At 43.3% G+C, this 19,575-nt stretch overlaps 1 long non-coding RNA gene across 2 annotated transcripts in view; it reads right to left on the minus strand.

Annotated features, from left to right (window-relative positions):
- Positions 1-19,575, minus strand: part of LOC103306266 (uncharacterized) — a 33,904-nt gene that overhangs the window by 12,587 nt on the left and 1,742 nt on the right. Inside the window, exons 2-3 of one of the 2 annotated variants that reach the window (XR_509074.4) lie at positions 14,281-14,366; positions 9,218-9,328 (exon numbers count right to left, since the gene is read on the minus strand). This is a non-coding gene — a long non-coding RNA (uncharacterized LOC103306266). The remainder of the gene's footprint in view (positions 1-9,217; positions 9,329-14,280; positions 14,367-19,575) is intronic. The other variant, XR_509076.4, reaches the window with a different exon arrangement.

Raw genomic sequence — 19,575 nt, forward strand, 5'->3', positions numbered from 1 at the left:
GGGTGCTGTACATTTAGGGTTTGATTCTCATTTACACCACTCTAGTCATGTCAAGGGGGCCTTACATAAGTAGTGGTATAATTTGTTGCTCTGTCCATAGGACAATAGTTCCATTTCATGTCAACTTTTGAGGTTCCCGAATTTGTTTTCATTCCACATTGGGGGGGGGGGGGGAACACCAAAACCTGTCCAACATTTTCACTAAATTGAATTGTGTTGAAATGTTCATTTCCAAATTGAATAAGTCAGGTTTTCAATTCATCTCTCTATCACTGCTCAAAAATGACCAAAGAGTTGTGGACTTCAGAGCCTTCTTATCAAAAACATTGTCAAAATAGATCGGTATCCACAAAATCTTTCAGCTATGATGAAATAGCATATTTCGACCAAAATACATTTAGTCAAAAATGTTCCAACGAGTTCTAATCATTTGCTCTCACTTTATGACCCATTTTATACCACCAGAGTGCTGTCACTTGGCCTTAGGGTAGATGAGATTCAGGCCTTATGCTGATGCCATAGAAACTGTAGCTGGGGATACACAAATCATGCAAGAATGTCCAACTCTCTGCTGCCCCCCAACAGCCATAGCCAAGAACAACGTATGCTTATTCTGGAATATTCCACAGTGAAATCATTTCAAATAATATTGCCCCTGGAAGGTGTTACTTACAGGACTGACCTAGCACCAAGCAAGTGGCACAGAAGACATTGCAGCATCGTTTCCAAAAGTATTGCTTTTGAAGGAAGTTTTGTGCAGAAACAGCATCAAAAGCAATGACTGCTCCCAGTAGAGTTTAAAAGGGTGGATACTTCTTGGTGGTAAGTCAATCCAGGTATGAACCCGGGAACACAGTCCAATACTATCTCATTGGCAGAACTCCAGCAGCTGGGTTACACTTTGCAATTACTTGTATACTTGCTGATTCTACTGCCAGCAAGGTTCTCCGGTTATAACTATAAGGTAGCCTTAGCGGAGAAACACTATTATAGGGAGGTGTGTAACAAAATACCAAGCCTCACCCATTGGGACTTACAACCAATACGTTTCCCAAGTCTGCCATTAATGTCAATACCTTAAACACTTTTCTTGTTGAAACACTGTAAAGACATTCAATAGTTAACATACACAATGCATTTGGGGGGTTGCATAAGTATTATTAGATCCATTTCACAGATGGGAAAAACTAATTCAGAGAGGTGAAGGAGGTGTGCTGTCCTAGGAAGCATGCTGCCTGCGTGGAGTCTGCATCCAAGATATTATAGAAAGGCTCATCTAGCCCTCTGATTACTATCCCATGCTGATCATTCACATGGGCACAGGTCTGACCCTGACCAGATCAGCAGTGACTACAGGTTTCTAGGAAGTTAGGGGCACAGTTAGTATTTTTGTCCATCCTCCTAGGTGAAGGTAAGGGCCCAGGCAGGGACACACATCCTGGAGATAAATGCATGGCTGCAAAGATGGTGTTGATGAGAGGGCACTGACGTCCTTGATCATGGGATGCTGTTCCGAAAAGGTCTGTTGGGAAGAGATGGGGTCCAAATGACCAAGAAGGTGAAGACCATCTTCATGCATTGACTTGCCAACTTGTGAATAGGGTTTTAAACTAAGTTCAAAGGGGGCAGATGACAAAAGCACACAAGTAAGTATAAAAAAAGAAGACTTTAAAAGAGAGTTAGACGATGGGGGAAAATGGAAAGTTACAGAAGGTCATTGGAGCAATAAGAGGGAAATGAGTGGTAGAATCTGGTCAACATCTTAGATGTCAATACACAATGCAAAGAGTACAGGGAAATAAAAATAATTTCAGAACCTCTTCCTGATCTCAGGGTCTAGGTCCATGGCAACTGGTTCTCACCTTATAAGCAGGACTAGGGCAGTGATTGCTGGACAACTAGGTAGGACAGTGCATAGACCATCTACAACAAAAAATTCCTGGGACGTTGTCTTCTCTCCAAGTTTTCCTTTCACATTTAATGGAGACTGTCCTGGGCCTTTCATACCTCTTTTGGCTTTGAAATCACTGTTACTGTGTCTATTTTAACGTCTATTTTATACTTTTGCAAAATGATCTTGGTGATCCATGGTGGTTCTTTTTGGTCATCTTCTATGGCTCCAAGACATGCAATCCCAGAATCCTTTGGGTTTTCTTCTTGAAAGACATCTGCTACCATACATTTAGACCAACAGACAGTTACATAATGTCTCCTTTCTAGACACTTCCTGCATGTGGTGTCCCTTACTGGATAAAGATGGTTGTACAACCCATTCCACTTCCAATGAGCAGAAAGATGGAACTCAGCTAGAAATAAATTCAGGAGTGAGCCCGGGGGAGGCGTTAACCACTCTTGCCTCAATTTCCCCATCTTCAGAATTAGGATAAAAATATTTATCGATCTCTTAAGGGTACTGAAGATTAAGTAGCTAATATTTGTAAAGAACTTTGAAGACGAAAAGTGCTACATGGTTTACGTATAATTAAGTAATTTCAGCTCTTCAGTATGATGGGGTCTGTTATTAAACTGCACATCATAAATCAGCTTCAACAGATTTTTCTAATGACTGCAAACCCATTTAAAAGAAAGACAAGTTTTCACTTTTCCAGCACTTAATTTTTAAGAACTATGTACCTAACTAAGGTTTTGCTGTAGCATTCCCCACTACAGTATCTCAGTGCTTAAAAACTGACACTTTTTTAGGGTATATTTTTTAAGTTATTCAATTGGGGCTTTTCAAAGGCATTTAAGGGAGTTAAGCACCCAACTCCCCCTGAAATTTGTTGAATGCTGGAGTTAAACTAGGCCTCTCTTTACAGCGACACATTGGGTTGACTACATTAACAACAGTTTAAAGAAGCCCATATTTCATAGGTATTGAAAGTCTCTACCAGAATGGTCAGAAATGAGAAAAAAAATATCCCCACAGAGTCTCTAAAATGGGAAAAGAAGAGAAAATAAAAACTGGATAAAATTATCTTCAAACCGCTTCACAATGTTGATTACTATTGCAAGTGGCAAAAATGAAATATTTGAAATGGCTTGAAAATAGAAAGAGTATACTAATCCTCTCCCAAGAACTGGGAGAGCCTTTTTTAGGAGTGCTGCCAATGATTTTGACATTTAATACATTTTATTATTTTATGTAATTGAATATGCAGTGTTTTTCTGTTTGATTTTTGCTGCCTTTTCTCTGGGAGGCGATACATATGGTTGTCAAGACAGATAAGAACTCTTCATTTTGGAGTAGCTGTTTTTGATTATGGTCTCATATTGATCTGTGGGGTAGCAGTAGTGAATTCCATGCTCGTCCAAATTTCTGATTTATGGCTTCTATCACTTTTTTTTTTTGCTTGAGGAAGATTCAGATTATTATGATTTGTTATTAATATAGTGCCTCAAAGTGAACAAGGCACTTTAGAGATCTAGAAGGTAAGACATGACCCTCTCCTGAACAACAGATGCTTTATTAATATGGTAGCCTCTAGAAGCCCCAACCGTCAGGGCCCCATTGTGATAGCCACTGTACAAATAAACAGTGTGTGAGAGAGAGTCCCTTCCCAGATTATTTTAAAATCTACATAGATTAGGGTTACCATATTTCAGCAAGCAAAAAAGAGGACGGGAGGAGCCCCGCCCTAGCCCCGCCCCTGCCCCTCCCACTTCCCACCCCCCTCAGAACCCCCAACCCTCCCACCATTCCTTGTCCCCTGACTGCCCCCTCCTGGGACCCCTGCCCCTAACTGCCCCCCAGGAATCCACCCCCTACCTAAGCCTCCCTGCCTCTTGTCCCCTGACTGCCCCCTCCTGAGACCCTCCCCCCATCCTAACTGGCCCCCTAGGACTCTACCCCCTACCTGTACCCTGACTGCTCCAACCCTTATCCACACCCCCACCCCCTGACAGCCCCCCCCAGAACTCCCGACCCATCTAAACCCCTCTGCTCCCTGTCCCCTGACTGCTCCGATCCCTCTCCCCACTCCTGCCCCTGACAGCCCCGCCCCCAGAACTCCCAAACCCCCCCCCCCGCTCCTTGTCCCCTGACTGCCCCCTCCTGGGACCCCTGCCCCTAACTGCCCCCCAGGACTCCACCCCCTACCTAAGCCTCCCTGCCTCTTGTCCCCTGACTGCCCCCTCCTGAGACCCTCCCCCCATCCTAACTGGCCCCCTAGGACTCTACCCCCTACCTGTACCCTGACTGCTCCAACCCTTATCCACACCCCCACCCCCTGACAGCCCCCCCAGAACTCCCGACCCATCTAAACCCCTCTGCTCCCTGTCCCCTGACTGCTCCGATCCCCATCCCCACTCCTGCCCCCTGACAGCCCCCCCCAGAACTCCCAACCCCCCCCCCGCTCCTTGTCCCCTGACTGCCCCCTCCTGGGACCCCTGCTCCTAACTGCCCTCCAGAACCCCACCCCTACCTAAGCCTCCCTGTTCCTTGTCCCCTAACTGCCCCCTCCTGAGACCCCCCCACCCTAACTGCCCCCAGGACCCTACCCCCTACCTGTACCCTGACTGCCCAAAACCTTCTCCACCCCCCCCGAACTCCCGACCCTCCCGTCTCTTGACTGCCCCCTCCAAAATCTCCCTGCCCCTTCTCCTGCCCCCTGGCCCCCTTACCCTGCCGCTCAGAACAGGGTGTTGGGCTCTGTGCGGAGCCGGACACGTGGCTGCGCTCCCCAGCGCAACACACAACCCGGTCCCTGCCCCTGCACAGTGCTGCCGGAGCGGGGCGCTGGGCTGCAGGGGAGGAGGAGCTGCCGAGGCCCGATGCAAACGGCCCGGCAGGCCGGCCGGCTCAGAATGCGGGGGGGAGGGGGGAAGGGCAGGGAGGAGGAGCTCTACAGCTGCTCCGGAGTCCAGCCCGGCAAGCTGCGGGGGAAGGGCTCTGGCTGCCAGAGCCCCATGCGAGCAGCTGAATTTCCTGCAGCCCTCCCAGCCGTGCCTCGCTCTGCATGGGGGGGAAATCCCAGACATTTTTAGTGATTTACAAATTCCCCCCCAGACGCTATTTTTAACACAAAAAGGAGGACATGTCCGGGTAAATCCGGATTAATGGTAACCCTAACATAGATAAAACTGGCAAAAGGTGAGAGAAAGGAGGTGCTATTGTCCCTGTTTTACAGAGGGGGAACTGAGATGCAGAGAGATTAAGTGACTTACTCAAGGTCCCACAGGAAAAATCTGTAGTGGAGCTAGGTACTGAACCCATATCTCTCAAGTCCTAGTCTAGTAATTGCAGTGGCTATTCAGAAAACAAAATTTGAAATCCTCGTGGTCTTCTCAAATAAAGTCCTCATCTGATCCATGTACTTACTACAACAACAAAGATTTTGGTCCCAATCCCGCTCCTGTTGAAGGCAATGATAAAATTTCTATTTACTACAATGGCACAAAATCAGGCCCTTTGTTTTCATGCAGACGCCCTCGGGTGTTAACTTTGTGAGAAGAGAACAAATGAAAAATGCGATGATATAAACTGAGGCCAACATTTTCAAATTGGGGTGTCTAAAGTTAAGCTCCTAAATCTATATTTAGGCACCTTAAAAGTGGCCTAATTTTTTTCAAAGGTGCTGAGTACCCAGTGGGACCAATTAACTTTCATGAGACCTGAAACTTTTGGCCAGAATTATTAACAGAATATTTTCCCAAGACCATCATAAGGCACCTGCAGCTCATTAAAGTCCAGCAAATGCCGATTATAATGAGGGAAGAAAAACAAATTGTGAATCAGAGAGACGTGTGGACAAATTGCAGGAGGTCTGAAGTTAGTAGGCCTTGGGTCACTTAATTGAGAGCCAGATGCAAAAGCTTGAAAACTTTTTTTTAATTTTGGTTTTCTTAACCAAAAAAAACTTTTTATTTAATGTATGGGTTTTAAAAAAATTATTCTGGTGATTTATTAGCTGAGCTTCTTATTTCTTCACAGCCAGCTGAAACTTATCAGCTCTCCACCTGCCTCCGAGTTCTGGAAAAAATGATGTACTTAACACGTACAGCTGGATGGACTATGTTTTTTTGTTTGGTTCTTGTTTTGTTTTCCCTGTGCAAAATTTCAGCTTTTCAGCAAAAACTCAAAACCCCAAAATTTTCAGCCAAAATCTTGGGGCTGAACTGAAAATTTCAGTTACGAAATGCTGCCATGATGCCTCATGCCTCCATTCTCCTCTAAGCACTGAAGATCACTGGACAGACGACTGTATATGTCGTATGATGGACCACAGTCTCCCCCGCTTGCTAAGCTGCTGTACTGCATCATGGGGGTCCCTGGCTGTGTGGCATCATGGGAGATGTAGTCTGGCTGAGGAATTCAAGCCCATATTGAAGAATGGTGCATGAGACAGTGAAATTACAACTCCCTGTGAAGCATGTTTCCAAACTTGAAATATTTCTGGTTTGGGCCAAACATTTTTGGGTTTCAGGTGTTCGTTTTTTCAATGAAAAGTCAAATTTTCCATGGAAACCAGGCATTTCACGAAAAAAATTGTTCAGTGGAAACCCCAATTTTCTATTTAAAAAAATGGTTTAAATGGAAATGTGTTGACCAGTCCTATTAACAGGTATTTCTATCCCAGATGATGATTAACAATATTTCAATGAATGCCAGAAGAAATAAGGAATAATTAGCCCATTAATTTCTAGAGTTACTAAATGATTTGTGGATGATACATACTTTCGCCCTTTTTTCTCAAAGGGGGGTTTTCACTTGAAATGCAATGCAATAATTTCAAAACTCTAAATTTGGAAGTATTTACTGGGATATTTTGTAAGTTAAGACAAAAAATGAACATGGCCCTGGGCTACTTTAAGTGGATTGTTGCCCCAATCAGCAGTCCATCTCTAGTCAGTAAAGCAATTAAACACATGCTTAACTTTAGGCACATGCTTAAGTTCCAGTAAAGTTATGCATGTGCTTAAATGCTTTGCTGAATAAGGGGTTTGCTTATCTGTGGGGAAGGTACCCACTACCCATCATAAGCAGATCATCCCACTTCCACATGGAAGAGGGGGACAACCACTTCTGTGGCTAAGCTCCATTCCCATTCCAACCCCATGGAGGCATCTCCGTAGGATACCAGGGTCCTCATGAGGGTGAGGATGGAGACTCTGTGAGCTGGGGGCAGCACTGGTCATACCTACATCAACCCTACTGACTGCAGTAGTGGTCCAGCACTAGAGGGGGGATACAGTGGGTTTCACAGATATCTGCTAACAGCAGATGAAGGGTGAGAGTCCGGAATCTTGGATTCCTTTCCAGGCTCTGGAGGGAGTGTGCTCTAGTGGACACAGACTCTTCCTCCCATTCCCCCCAAACTTGACCCCTTCTGTTTTGTCCCCTCCAATCTGTCCATGTCCCAGTCCTGGCTCTTTTCCATTCTCGGCTCCTCGTCCTATGCCATTCTCATTGTTGACCCAGTCCCACTCTCCCCGCCCCAGGCTCCTTATCCCAGGCCCAGTCTCCTTGCATAGCCAGTCCTAGGCTCACCTTCCCAGTTTACTGTCCAAGTCTCAATTCCCCTTGACTATCAACCTCTCCACCTTCCCACACCCTGTCCTAGTTTCCTTGCCCAGCCAGTCCCAGTTCCCATCTCCCAGTTTTTTATCTCATCTGTCTCTCCTCTCCCCCTGCACTGCCTACCAATCTCAGTGTCCCTTCCTGGGCTCAGGGCCGGCTCCAGGCACCAGCCTAGCAAGCTGGTGCTTGGGGCGGCACATGGAAGGGGGTGGCACGTACGGCTCTTCCATGGCAATTTGGCAGCGGGTCCCTCACTCCCTCTCGGCGGGAAGGACCTGCCGCCGAATTGCCGCCGAAGAAGCGGCGGCAGTAGAGTCGCGGAAGTGCCGCAAATTGCGACTTTTTTTTGGCTGCTTGGGGTGGCAAAAACCCTGGAGCCGGACCTGCCTAGGCTTGTCAATGTCATCCAATCTCAGTCTCCCCCTGCATCTCTTCCTGGGCTCCTTTTCCCAGTCTCCTTGCCTGGCCAGTCCCAGCTCCCTCCTCCCCCCCTCCGCCCAGTTCTTATATAATCTGGGTTTCCCACTACCAGTCAACTGGGTCCCAAGCTCCACTTTACAAGCTCTCCCCCTAGTCTCTTTTCCCAAACAATCCCAGCCTCTCCCTACTGCCAGTTTCCAGGCTCAGGTTTCTTGTCCAACCAGTCCAGCTGCTCTCCATCCACTGCTTCCAGAACCATCCTCCCCATGCAACTCCAGTCCCAGTTTCACCAGACTCCTGTTCCAATCTACTCCTTTCCCTCCTTCCTTGTCTGGCTCTTGTCTCTTCTGCATTCAAATCAGATGGCTTCCTACTCCATGCGGTCTGGGCAGCAGCAGCATTGAGAGCACAGAAGAAACAGGCTACTGCTCTCATTTCCAGTGCCAGCCCATCCCAGTGGCTCAAAGGGACTAGGAGCAGCCACTACAAGGAAAGTCCAGCTTTGCCCCATGGACCTGGGCTGGAGGAAGGATGCTCAGTCTCTCTATAGGGATAGTGCATGCACAGTCTGGTCATACATAGGAGCTGTGAGGGGATGCAACATGTTCGGTTGCTCTGTGGAGATGACATTTTCACAGTCTGGTCAGCACTAGGAGCTGAGAGAGGCTGCTCAATGAGGACAGAATCTTTGGCGATGTTAATTACTAAAATAAAAAAATGTCTCGACTGAGCATGTACAAACTGCATTTTTTCAAAGGCTTATGACTTGGTCAACTTGGTGTTCTTTTTCCACGGGGATGGCAAAAGCTACAATTTTGACACAAACGCCACTCACTCCCCTGCCAAATTTCAAGTCTCTCCTCCAGAGCATTGCGGGTGAACGAGCATTTTGACGAAAAGATCTAAAGAATTTTTTTGAACGAAGGCAAAACAATATATTTTCCCCTTTTCTTGGAAATGGCTGAACCATTTTGGCTGAAAATTTTCAGAGAAATTCAACCTGAGCCAGAAACCTGGCATGGAAATTTTCAACCCAAATTGTAAGGCTTCACAAAGCTACAAGCAACTGAAAACAGGGTCTTATAATGGGAAATGTCAGGCAGCCATAATAGATGGTGTTAACAATCTCACTTATAATGATTTAAATTAATTAACTGGATCACTAAGCTCCATTAAAGCAGAATGTATTTTTAAATGAGATAATGGTGTTCCCCAATTCATGTTATTTCTGCTCTTGTGCATCCTCCAGTTTAAATTTCTGATAATTCTCTAAAATACCTTCATTGGGAAATAAGTTGTTGTATAGATTTCTTTAAAGATTATCTCTGTCAGCTTGTCTTTGCTCAAAAATAAAAATCTTCCATAATATTCTTCAGAAGTTACAATAAGCTGTTGAAGACACAAGGAAAGTCCAGTAACTCATCAAAACAGCAATGCTGCAATGTCTCATGATTTTATTGCAATTCTTGGATTATTTGGTATTTTTCTTAAAACCCCAGATGCTTAAATTATGACACTGCATGAGAATCTCAACTTTATTTTAAAAAAGTAAGCTCCTACTTCTCATGGTTTGAAGTAAAAGCTTGAAAATATGAAGCAAGTGCACCCTAAAGTATCAGAAGGAAAAAAGAAAAAGCCAAAATGTATTTTAAAAATATGATTTCATGATTTTTAGCAAATCTCATGGTTTTTAGAGCCTGACTTTTTAATAGTGTTGATACAGAATAGTGACTATGTCTAGCATAATTGAAGATTCAGTCAGATTTTCTTGATGAGTCTGAAGTGCTGTCTTAAGCACCCAAACATTCCTTCTAGTCTACTAATCTTTATTTATTATTTTACAACTAAAATAGACTCATTAACAACACGGAGTGGGAATTTGTGAAGATAAATACTTCTTTTCACTTCATAATGAAATAAAGTGGAACCAGTTGTCTCAGAGATTTGGTAATGGGATATGAAGACTTTCATCTATAAATCACTGGTTTGGATCCAGTTCTAGTCAGTATAGGCATGCAGCAATTCTCCAAAAAGGCCATATTTTAGAGTGTAAGGTACCCACCCTACACACACTCAGATCATATATAATTTGAAAGCTTATTTTATGTACATTTAGATGAGGTCTGATGTGGAGCTGTTAAGTCATGCTTTAAGCCTGTATTGCTGTGGAACAATAATATCCAAAATGAGAGAGCATCGTTTTTTGCACAGTTCCAGAAACACTGCAACATGACTATGACTACAGTTTTACTGTTTGTTAATTTCAATACCTTAATTTTTGCATGGGCAAGGTTTTCTTTTCCAGAAATGATTAGGCTGTTTAGCACGTGGCAAAAATGGCAAATATCAACATTTTGCAATATAATTACATGAAATGTTTTCACATCACACATTTTTAATTGTCAAAAGTGCCTTGCAAGTGATTATGATATTAATTGAAAATGTTAAACTATTTGCTGACCAGATCAGTCTCACACTGAAGATTGTGCACCAGAAGCAATAGCTTGTGTGCCCATAGTTTGTACTGCATAGTGAGTAGAAATGACTGAATGTCTTCTACATACAATGTCCCATCTCGTCTGCCTGGTAGAAGTTTTTAATTTGTAATTGCTTGTCATGTAGTACAGCCTTTGAAATATTCTGAAAACTAGCTTTTTAATTCAGTGACACTTATGCACAGGTCAGTATTAATCTTATAGATGACAATACACAGCTTCATATTGGGCTTCAATCAGTGCTCACTAAACAAAAATGGCAATTTTGATACTACCATCTACCATATAGATCTAATTTAAATCTAATTTAGCACAAGTCTGCATACTTGTATAAAATGAAAAATAGTGGTAGTCATGGTGGTAATGCTAACAATATACTTTGGGAATTTTACCTCTACATTTTTACCCTGTGATGTTTTATTGCATGCATTGAGAAATTGTGGGGAGATGCCAGATTGTTAGACCTTCTTGTTGATTCTGAGGTGCATGCAGTTTGTACCGCAGATCAAATGCTTGCTGGTAGAGCACAGTTGAATCACATATGGCTTGACTTTAGCATTTGAGGCTCTGAGTGCTCTGAAACGTTATTCATTTGCTAAATGGTGTGAGCCGGGAGGAGGTACTCATGTAGTTCCAGCATTAGTCTGCAAATGTTGGCTGACTCTCAAAAGGTGTTTGAGTCTGAAGACACTGAGTCCTTACAGCATGTAATTAAAAAGCATGATGATGCTGTCACTCAGCATATGCTACCACTACTGGAGGAATATCAATCATGGGGGCATGTCCAGCCTCCTACATTCAAGTTCTGGGATCATTTTTTCCAGGTTATGCAGATACTACTTCTAAATGCGTCTGCCGAGCAAGAGGATGATTAGAAACTTCATCTACACACAGCATGCCATGCTTCTTTACTGCAAACAGGCCCAACTATGCCAGGTGGATACCAATCTACATTCTTGATATATTAAATCTCCCTAAAGAAATACACAGTGCCTTTGAATCTGGGGAATTTGCTGTGCATCAGACTCTTTGAAATGGGAGTGACATGGGAAAAGAATCAAAGGGCAGAAGTGGGATTGTAGGATTGACAAGAAAGAAGCCTTATCAGCTGGATCCTCACAAGACATATTCTGGGTGAATATGCAAAGCTAGGAGAGAAAGAAGTGGCCTAACAAGAAGTAGAGGAGAGGGATACCGTACTGAAGAGCAATGAAGAGCACATTATGGCTCTTACCAACTATGTCATCAACAATATGACAAACCTGAATCACATCCAGAGATAGCTATCAACGTATCTACTGGACTGCATTTAACATCAGATGTGCAAGAAAATAGCATATGTTGGTGAAAAACAAAGGGAGAGATTTGTGAGAGGTGCACTTGATTTTGATGAGATGCATAGCTTCTTCAGCCCAGTCAAGAAAATCTGATGTCAAAACATTTGCTGATATGGCCAAGACGACCAAATTTAAGCTTGGCAAAGGAGGGACAATCACAGCAGCTTTCAGTCCAGAAACTGTTTTCCACAGAGTCCAGTCCTTAACAAGATACAGATGTTTCAATGGCAACTGGTCTTAGTTACCCAATAGGACCTGTGCCTGTGTCCTTCCATGCTGATGCAACAATGAGAAGGTGAACTAGGGCATCCATAGATTCCAGGGCTGGCGCACCCATGGAAAAAAATTAGCAGCTGCTTAGCACCCACTGGCAGCCAGCTTCTCCCCTCCCTTACAGTGCCTCCTGCCCGCCCTTATGCGGGCGGCCCCACCGATCCACTCCTCCCCCTCCCTTCCAGTGACTCCTGCCCGCTGTGATCAGCTGTTCTACAGCATGCAGGAGATGCTGGGAGGGAGGGGGAGGAGCGGGGATGGGGCATGCTTGGGGGAGAGGGCAGAATTGGGCAGGAAGAGGCGGGGCTGGGGCAGAGCAGGGATGGGAAGAGGCGGAGCAGGGGCGGGGCCTGGGGCAGAACGGGGGCAGGAAGGGGCAGGGGTGGGGGTATGGGGGAAAGGGTGGAGAGGAGTGGGGGCGGGGTTTGAGCATCCCTGGGCAAAGGAAAAAGCCAGCGCCTGTGAGCGCATCAACTGGAAGCTTAAACTGCAAGAATCCATGAGCTAAGAGCATGCAACAAAGAAACCACAGTGTAAATCAGTGATGTCATGGATGTCACACAAATGATGGTTGGAGACAAATTCCGCACATTCAGTGAATTGGCTGCTGAGTACCTGAGGCAGGTCCTAAAAGGATTTGACAAAGTTCATTCTGTAATCGAAGTCTTTGCTAGATATGACAACAATAACTCTGTGAAAACCGTAGAAAAACAGTGCTGGACAGGATCTAAGTTTGGATGAAAGAAATACCAGGTGATTGGTGGACACCCTGTGTCTCCATGGAAAAAGTTTCTAAACATGGCATCCAACAAGCAGTCACTTGTAAAATTCTTCTGTGGATATATGGCTCAAAATGCACCTGAGAATGTAAGAGCACACCCAACACAAACACTCCTTGCTGGAGGCTTTTCCAATTGTGAAGTAGCAAAATCCATCACCAATAGAGGTGTTGAAGAAGCCCAAGACTTTTATACAGTACTCAAGGAGAAACAGACACAAGAATGTTTCTGCATGCTGTGTGCCAATATGGCTTTTGGTGTCAAAGGAACCATAGTAATTAGGTCACTTGATACAGATGTTTTTGTGTTTGCTGTTCATTACTTTCCAAACAGGGAATACACAGATAACATGCGGATAGAAACAGGCACCATTACCAACACAACTGACTAGCGTCACTTCACACCCGTGCATGCAATTTATGACACGCTCACTCCTAACTTCTGCAACATACTTCTTGCTGCACACACATTAACAGGATGTGACTCTGCATTATCCCTATTTGGTATTGGGAAAAAAACTTTTAATACTGTCAAAACAAAGGGAGCTTACCACTTCAGAGATCTTGCCATACATTTAAAGGGCATCCTGACAGAAATTAGTCAAGAGATTTATTCTGAGGGGATTTGCCAGCCATTCTGTAAACATAGGATGAGGAGAAGCTTGTGACATATACAGGTCTGTCGCATCTTACGCGAATTTAATATGCGCGATTTCAGCTTTACGCGGTCGGCAAAAACAAAAAAGAGAAAAATAACAATTTTAATACTGTTTCTGTAGTGCGGGTGATTCCGCCCGCCATTACACTCAATGTAATTTTGACTATACGCGATTTTCGCTTTACGCGCTGACTGCGGAACGTAACCCCAGCGTAAGATGCAACAGACCAGTACTCAAAACATTTCTCTCTCCCCGCTCTCTCTCTCTCTAGTTATACTATAAATCATGTATTCTGGGAATACGGACAATGAAACATCCACAACAATTAGTCAGTTGTCTTGCTTTTGACCTGAAAGTCCAATTTTAGAGGCGATGTGTAAATTACACTCTTCTACTGATGATTCCTTCATACGCTCAGAGTACCTTACTCCCACCTAAACTACTGCAGTACTGCCAACCTCAAGCATTCAAAAATCATTAGCTAGTATCCCAAAATTATGAGATTGGTCTAAAAACCATGAGATTTACAAAAGGGATTCTTTTAATTTGCTTTATCGTTTCTGAGCATTTTAGGGTACAGTTGGGTTATGTTTTAGGGCTTTTCTCTGCAAACCTAAGGGCTACTTTTTGTTTTAAAAAACAAAAGCCAACAATCTCATTTAATCTCTTTTCTCTGGTAGCTGTGGCTTTAAGAACAACATCAAATATCACAAGACACATGATAAATCATGAGTTGGCAACACTGTAGCGCACTTTAACATCAGATCTTCTAGATCCTTGGCGTGTGACACCAACTTACAGTAGTAGAGAGCAGGTAAGTGGTCCATCTCACTGGGAGTGAGGCAGTCTGTGTTGTAAGGGAGACTAACACATCAGTTCTTGAACCTGGTTTTAAGAAGGAAAGTGATTTTTTTTTTTAAAGCTATAAAAGGAAAAAAAATAAAGCTCCCTGACTCACTATTTGTTTCCTACTCTGCAACAAAAGTGCATCCATCTCAAGCTCTGCATATCCTTTATAATCTCTTAAAAAACACTTCTGATAAACAGACCTAGTCAATTATTCCCAGATCATAATACCCTTGGAATGATATAAATATAAGAAAAATGTACTAAATCTCACCAACAGAAACCCCATCAGGGTTCCTCCACCACTGAAGTCTAGTCTCACATCTCCTTATGGACCAGATTTACTGGCGCCCTGATGCACTCAGATATCTCTTGCTATAAGACTAGCCCCTAGGTTCCATGAACACGAAGACAGAATTTAGAGTATCCATGAGGCTGCTCTATATTGCATTGGAGCTGAGCAGGTCCACCAGATTGGGAGGAGGATTATAGGCACCTTTGCACCCTTTCAGTTCCTGCATAATGTGCAGCTTGGGCAGACATAAAAACATAATAGCTGCCATACTGGCTCAGACTAAGGTCCATCTTGATCAGTATCCTGTCTCCAACAGTGGCCCATACCAAAGCTTCAGAGGGAGTGTGCAGAACAGGGAATTATGGAGTGATCCAACCCTGTCTTCCACTTCTGGCATTCAGAGATTTAGGATTGCACCGAGCTTACGGTTGCATCCCTGACCATCTTGGCTAATAGCCATTGATGGATCTTTCCTCCATGAACTTATCCAGTTATTTTTTGAACCCATTATACTTTTGGCCATCACAACATCCCATGGCAATGAGTTCTACAGATTAGTTGTGTGTTGTGTGAAAAACTACTACTTCTTGTTGGTATTTAACCTGCTGTCTATTCATTTCACCAGGTGACCTCTGGCTTTTGTATTGTGTGAAAACATAATACATCTCTATTCACTTTTTCCACACCATTCATGACTTTAGAATTCTAGCACATCCCCCTTTAGTTGTCTCTTTTCTAAGATGAGCAGGCCTAATCTTTTTAGTCTCTCCTCATATGGAAGTCCTTCTCTGAACCTTTTTCCAGTTACCCTATATCCTTTGTGAGATGGGATGACCATAACTAGACACGTACTCAAGGTGTGGGTGTATCATGGATTTATACAATGGCATTATAATATGTTGTGTCTTATTTTGTGACCCTTTACTAATAGTTCCTAACATTTTGTGTCTTTTTGACTGCTGCTGTACAATGAACAGAAGTTTTCAGAGAACTATCCATGTGACTCCAAGATCTCTTTTTTGTGTGTAATAGCTAATTTAGACCCCCATCATGGTATATGTATAGATGGGATTATATTTTCCAATGTGCATTACTTTGCACTTGAATTTCAACTTTGAATTTCATCTGTCATTTTGTTGCCCAGTCATCCAGTTTTGTGAGATCCCTCTGTAATGCCTCGCAGTCAGCTTTTTGGACTTAATTATCTTGAAAAATTTTGTATTGCCTGCAAAGTTTGCCACTTCACTGGTCACCCTCTTTTCCAAATCATTAAGGAATATGTTGAACAGCACAGGTCCCAGTACAGATCTTTGCAGTCCCACTGTTCACCGCTCTCCATTCCAACCCTGTGTTTCCTATCTGATTATTGGCCCCAGTTTCCAGAGATGAAAGGCTATTATACTAACTCACTGCTCTACCTTGTCATCCCCCACACCATTACTATTACTATTAAAGGCCAGAGACTGTATGAGTTGCACAATAAATTATCTGGTGCATATCTACTTTGCTAGATAGAGTGAGCTAAATCCTGGTCCTGCTCTGAAGCATATAGAAGTTTTGTCTTACTTCATCGGGATCAGCATTTGTTTTCAGTGGGTATATACTGCGTGTTAAAATTTATTTTCCAGCTTTAAGGACAATCAGATTTTTTAAATAATAAACAGACTACTCAAGGGAAGCTGGAACCATTGTCACTGCTGAGTCAAATTTTGTAATAGCCTCTTGTGTTGTTACTGCAGACTCATCAGTATACCTTCTTTTTTTCTTTCTCTGTTTTCTTTTTCCTGCTATCTCTGAGTTTCACTTTCATTTCACGTTTCTCTCAGACACTTCAGTTTCATTTCTGTTTCCCTATGCCTGTGCCTTCCCATTTTGTTCCTGTTCTCTCTCCCTGAGCCACGGGAATATTTTCACATTCCCCTTCTTACACTGACTTTCAATCTCCTTTATACTGTTTCATTTTCTTATTCTCTTCCTTTCCCTCTTTCTCAAATTTGGTTTTTTTTCTCTCTGTTTTTCCATTTCTGTGGTTGGTCTGCTTTTCCTTAAGTGCTACATGTTAAAACAGAACACAATAACAAACAATTTGGGATACTCCTGGACTAAGAGAGGCTGGGGTAATCAGTGGAATGTAAGCGTGTTTAAAGTTAAGTATGTTTGAGTTCTGTCCTGAATAGGGATGGATTTAAACACATGCTTAAGTGCTTTCCTAAATCAGGGACGATGGGTACGTCTAAATAGCATATAGCAGTGAGCTGCCTGGCCCAGGTCGACAGACTCAGACTAGCAGGGCTCACACTACCACTCTAAAAGTAGTTTGGAAGTCTCAGCTTGGGCTGGCGCTCAGGCTCTGAAGCCCATCCCCCTCCCTATGCTTCAGTGCTCAAGCCACAGCTTCCAAGTGCTGTCTACACATCTCTTTTTAGAGCGTTAGCGCAAGCCCCACTAGTTCAACTCTGTGAACCTGGGCTGGGAGGCTCATTGCCACAGGCTGTGTAGACATACCCTAAATTACTAATTACCAGCCATCCAGTCCACCATGTATATATGCAGTTTATCATATACAGTAGTATAGTCGATTTATGAATGGGTCAGTTCTGGGTGAATCTTCTCTTCACCCCCTCCACCCTCCCAAAAATGTGTTTTACTACTTTTCCCATCAAATTGTTATGTGTTTGGAATTGTCATGTGTTAGGTTTGTATTGTATCTTATTAATTATTGAAGTACCAAAGATTTATTTCTATACTAAAGTACCTATTTCTACTAGTTATATAAATGTGGGCCTGATCCTGCAGTTTTCACTCAGGCAAAACACCCACTGAAGTTATTAGGCTGTGAGTTCAGGCCCCGTTTTTGCATTATTATTCCTAATTTGGCACATCATGCTATTCTCTGTCATTTTTTTAAAATCATCACACTGAATATATGAGACCCAAAAATGTAAACACTATATTGTATATAAATGATCACATCATTTTCAAGTGATCTAATAAAATTCCAGAACAATGATTTCACAATGACAACATAAGGAAATTACCATAGTGTTATGGTACCTGGATTGACTAAAGAATATAATTGTTGGGCCCAATCTCTGGCTCTGGCCAAGCTCTTATCAATGTAGGACCTAAGAGGGAGAGGGATAAAGCACCTACTGGATATACCACCTTTAAACCCTGCTCAACGCCCAGATCCTGGAACCAGTCAAAGAGCTGTTCTTCCACCAAGAGATCATACCGCAGTGCACTGTTCATTTCCGCTTCTCTGCTACATCCCTTATATCAGGAGCAGCGGCAAGGATGGCTGCCATAGAGCTGCTGATACCAGCTCTGCCACTGGAGTATTCCCCTATGTAATGGGAACTCTTCACCTGGCCACTTAGGTTAGCATTAAGTCCACTTTTTACCACTGGAATGGGCCAAAGTTGCCAGGATGAATCCTTGACTATACAGAATACAAAAGTTTGTTTTTTTATAAAGTGAAATGAACCTACTTGCCAAGTAAATATAAAAGAGAGATACTTTAGCTTATAACAAACACTCAGCTCTGAACAAATATTCTGTGGCAAGTCTGAATGATATTTATAAAATTACTGTAATTTGCATGACATTTACTTAGGTGTTTAATAAATAGGTTCTTTCATTATTGCAGGATTAGCTTCTGCAAGGATAAATAAGCTTTTTACTATTAGCATTGTATACTTTGTAATTATAAGCAGTTTGAGGGTGCTGTTTTGCATCCTTCCAATTAAAATATATTTTATTTTTCATTATATTGTTTTGTAAGTCAAGGATTTAATTTTGTTCTCACACCAGTTTTACCACCAGTATATGGAAACAGAAGCAGAAGCCATTATGTGTTTTAGACCAGGGTTAATCAACCCATGGGTCGGGACTCAAAATTGGGTTGCCAGAATGTTTCATTGCAGCTCCTGTCCCACAGTTCCTTCTCCAGGCACTGCAACAGCTGGGGTCCCAGCCAGCTCCACTCAGGTTTGGCCCAGCCGTTATGATGACAGGAGTTTGGGTAGACCAAATTTGAGTGAGTGGCACTGCAACTCCATGAGCCAGATCACAACTTCACCCACATATATTTGGTCTAATCAGGAGTGCGGGGCCAAACCCGAGTAGCGCTGCAACCCTTGAGTTTGCAATGCCCGGAGTGGAGAGCAAAGCCCAGCCAGCCCCACAGCACAGGAATTGCCACTGTGGGGTGAGTGCCAGGCAGGACCCAATCCCCCCACAGGGCAGGATCTGACCGAGGGCAGGGCCAGGGGGGCAGCAGGGAGGAACACCACCACCACCCCTGACTCACCTCAGCAGGCCACCCATCCTGTCTGGGTTGTGGGGGGGGGGGGGTCACAATCAAAAAAATCAGAGGGGGGGGCACATGACCCCCCATGCCTCCCCATGTGTTGCCTCTGGTACTGGGCGCAAATAATGCTTGCTTGCCCCAGGTGCTAAAATGTCTAGTTATGGCTCTGCCACAGGGCCTCCACCCCCAGAATATTTACTAGGTCGTGACAGGCCATAAACATTTACAAATAAGTCCAGAGCCAAAAAAAGGTTGAGAACCACTGTTTTAGAAAACTCAAAGTACTGCCTGATCTTACATAAAAACACTGAATTATAATATTTGGGAACAACAGATGGAAATAATACAATGGCCTTATTTTAGTCTGATTTTCCTTGTTTATTTAAAGCATATTCTTCCGGTTTTTTAACCTGATTTTATACTGTAGTATAAAATATAAAATAACTTGCCATTAGAACTCATCCCCACATGACATTAAGGCCAAGAGCGGAGTAAGATTTTTAAAAAAGGATTAGGCATTTTTAATAAGTAATAGATGTAATTACCTTAGCTATGATTCATTTATAAAGGATATAAACAACTGTGCTCTGAACCTAGCAATTTTCTGTTCTTTGAATGGATAAAAGTTCATACCCCAATCC

This window comes from Chrysemys picta, chromosome 2, assembly GCF_011386835.1.
Source record: "Chrysemys picta bellii isolate R12L10 chromosome 2, ASM1138683v2, whole genome shotgun sequence".
Classification (NCBI taxonomy): domain Eukaryota; kingdom Metazoa; phylum Chordata; order Testudines; family Emydidae; genus Chrysemys; species Chrysemys picta.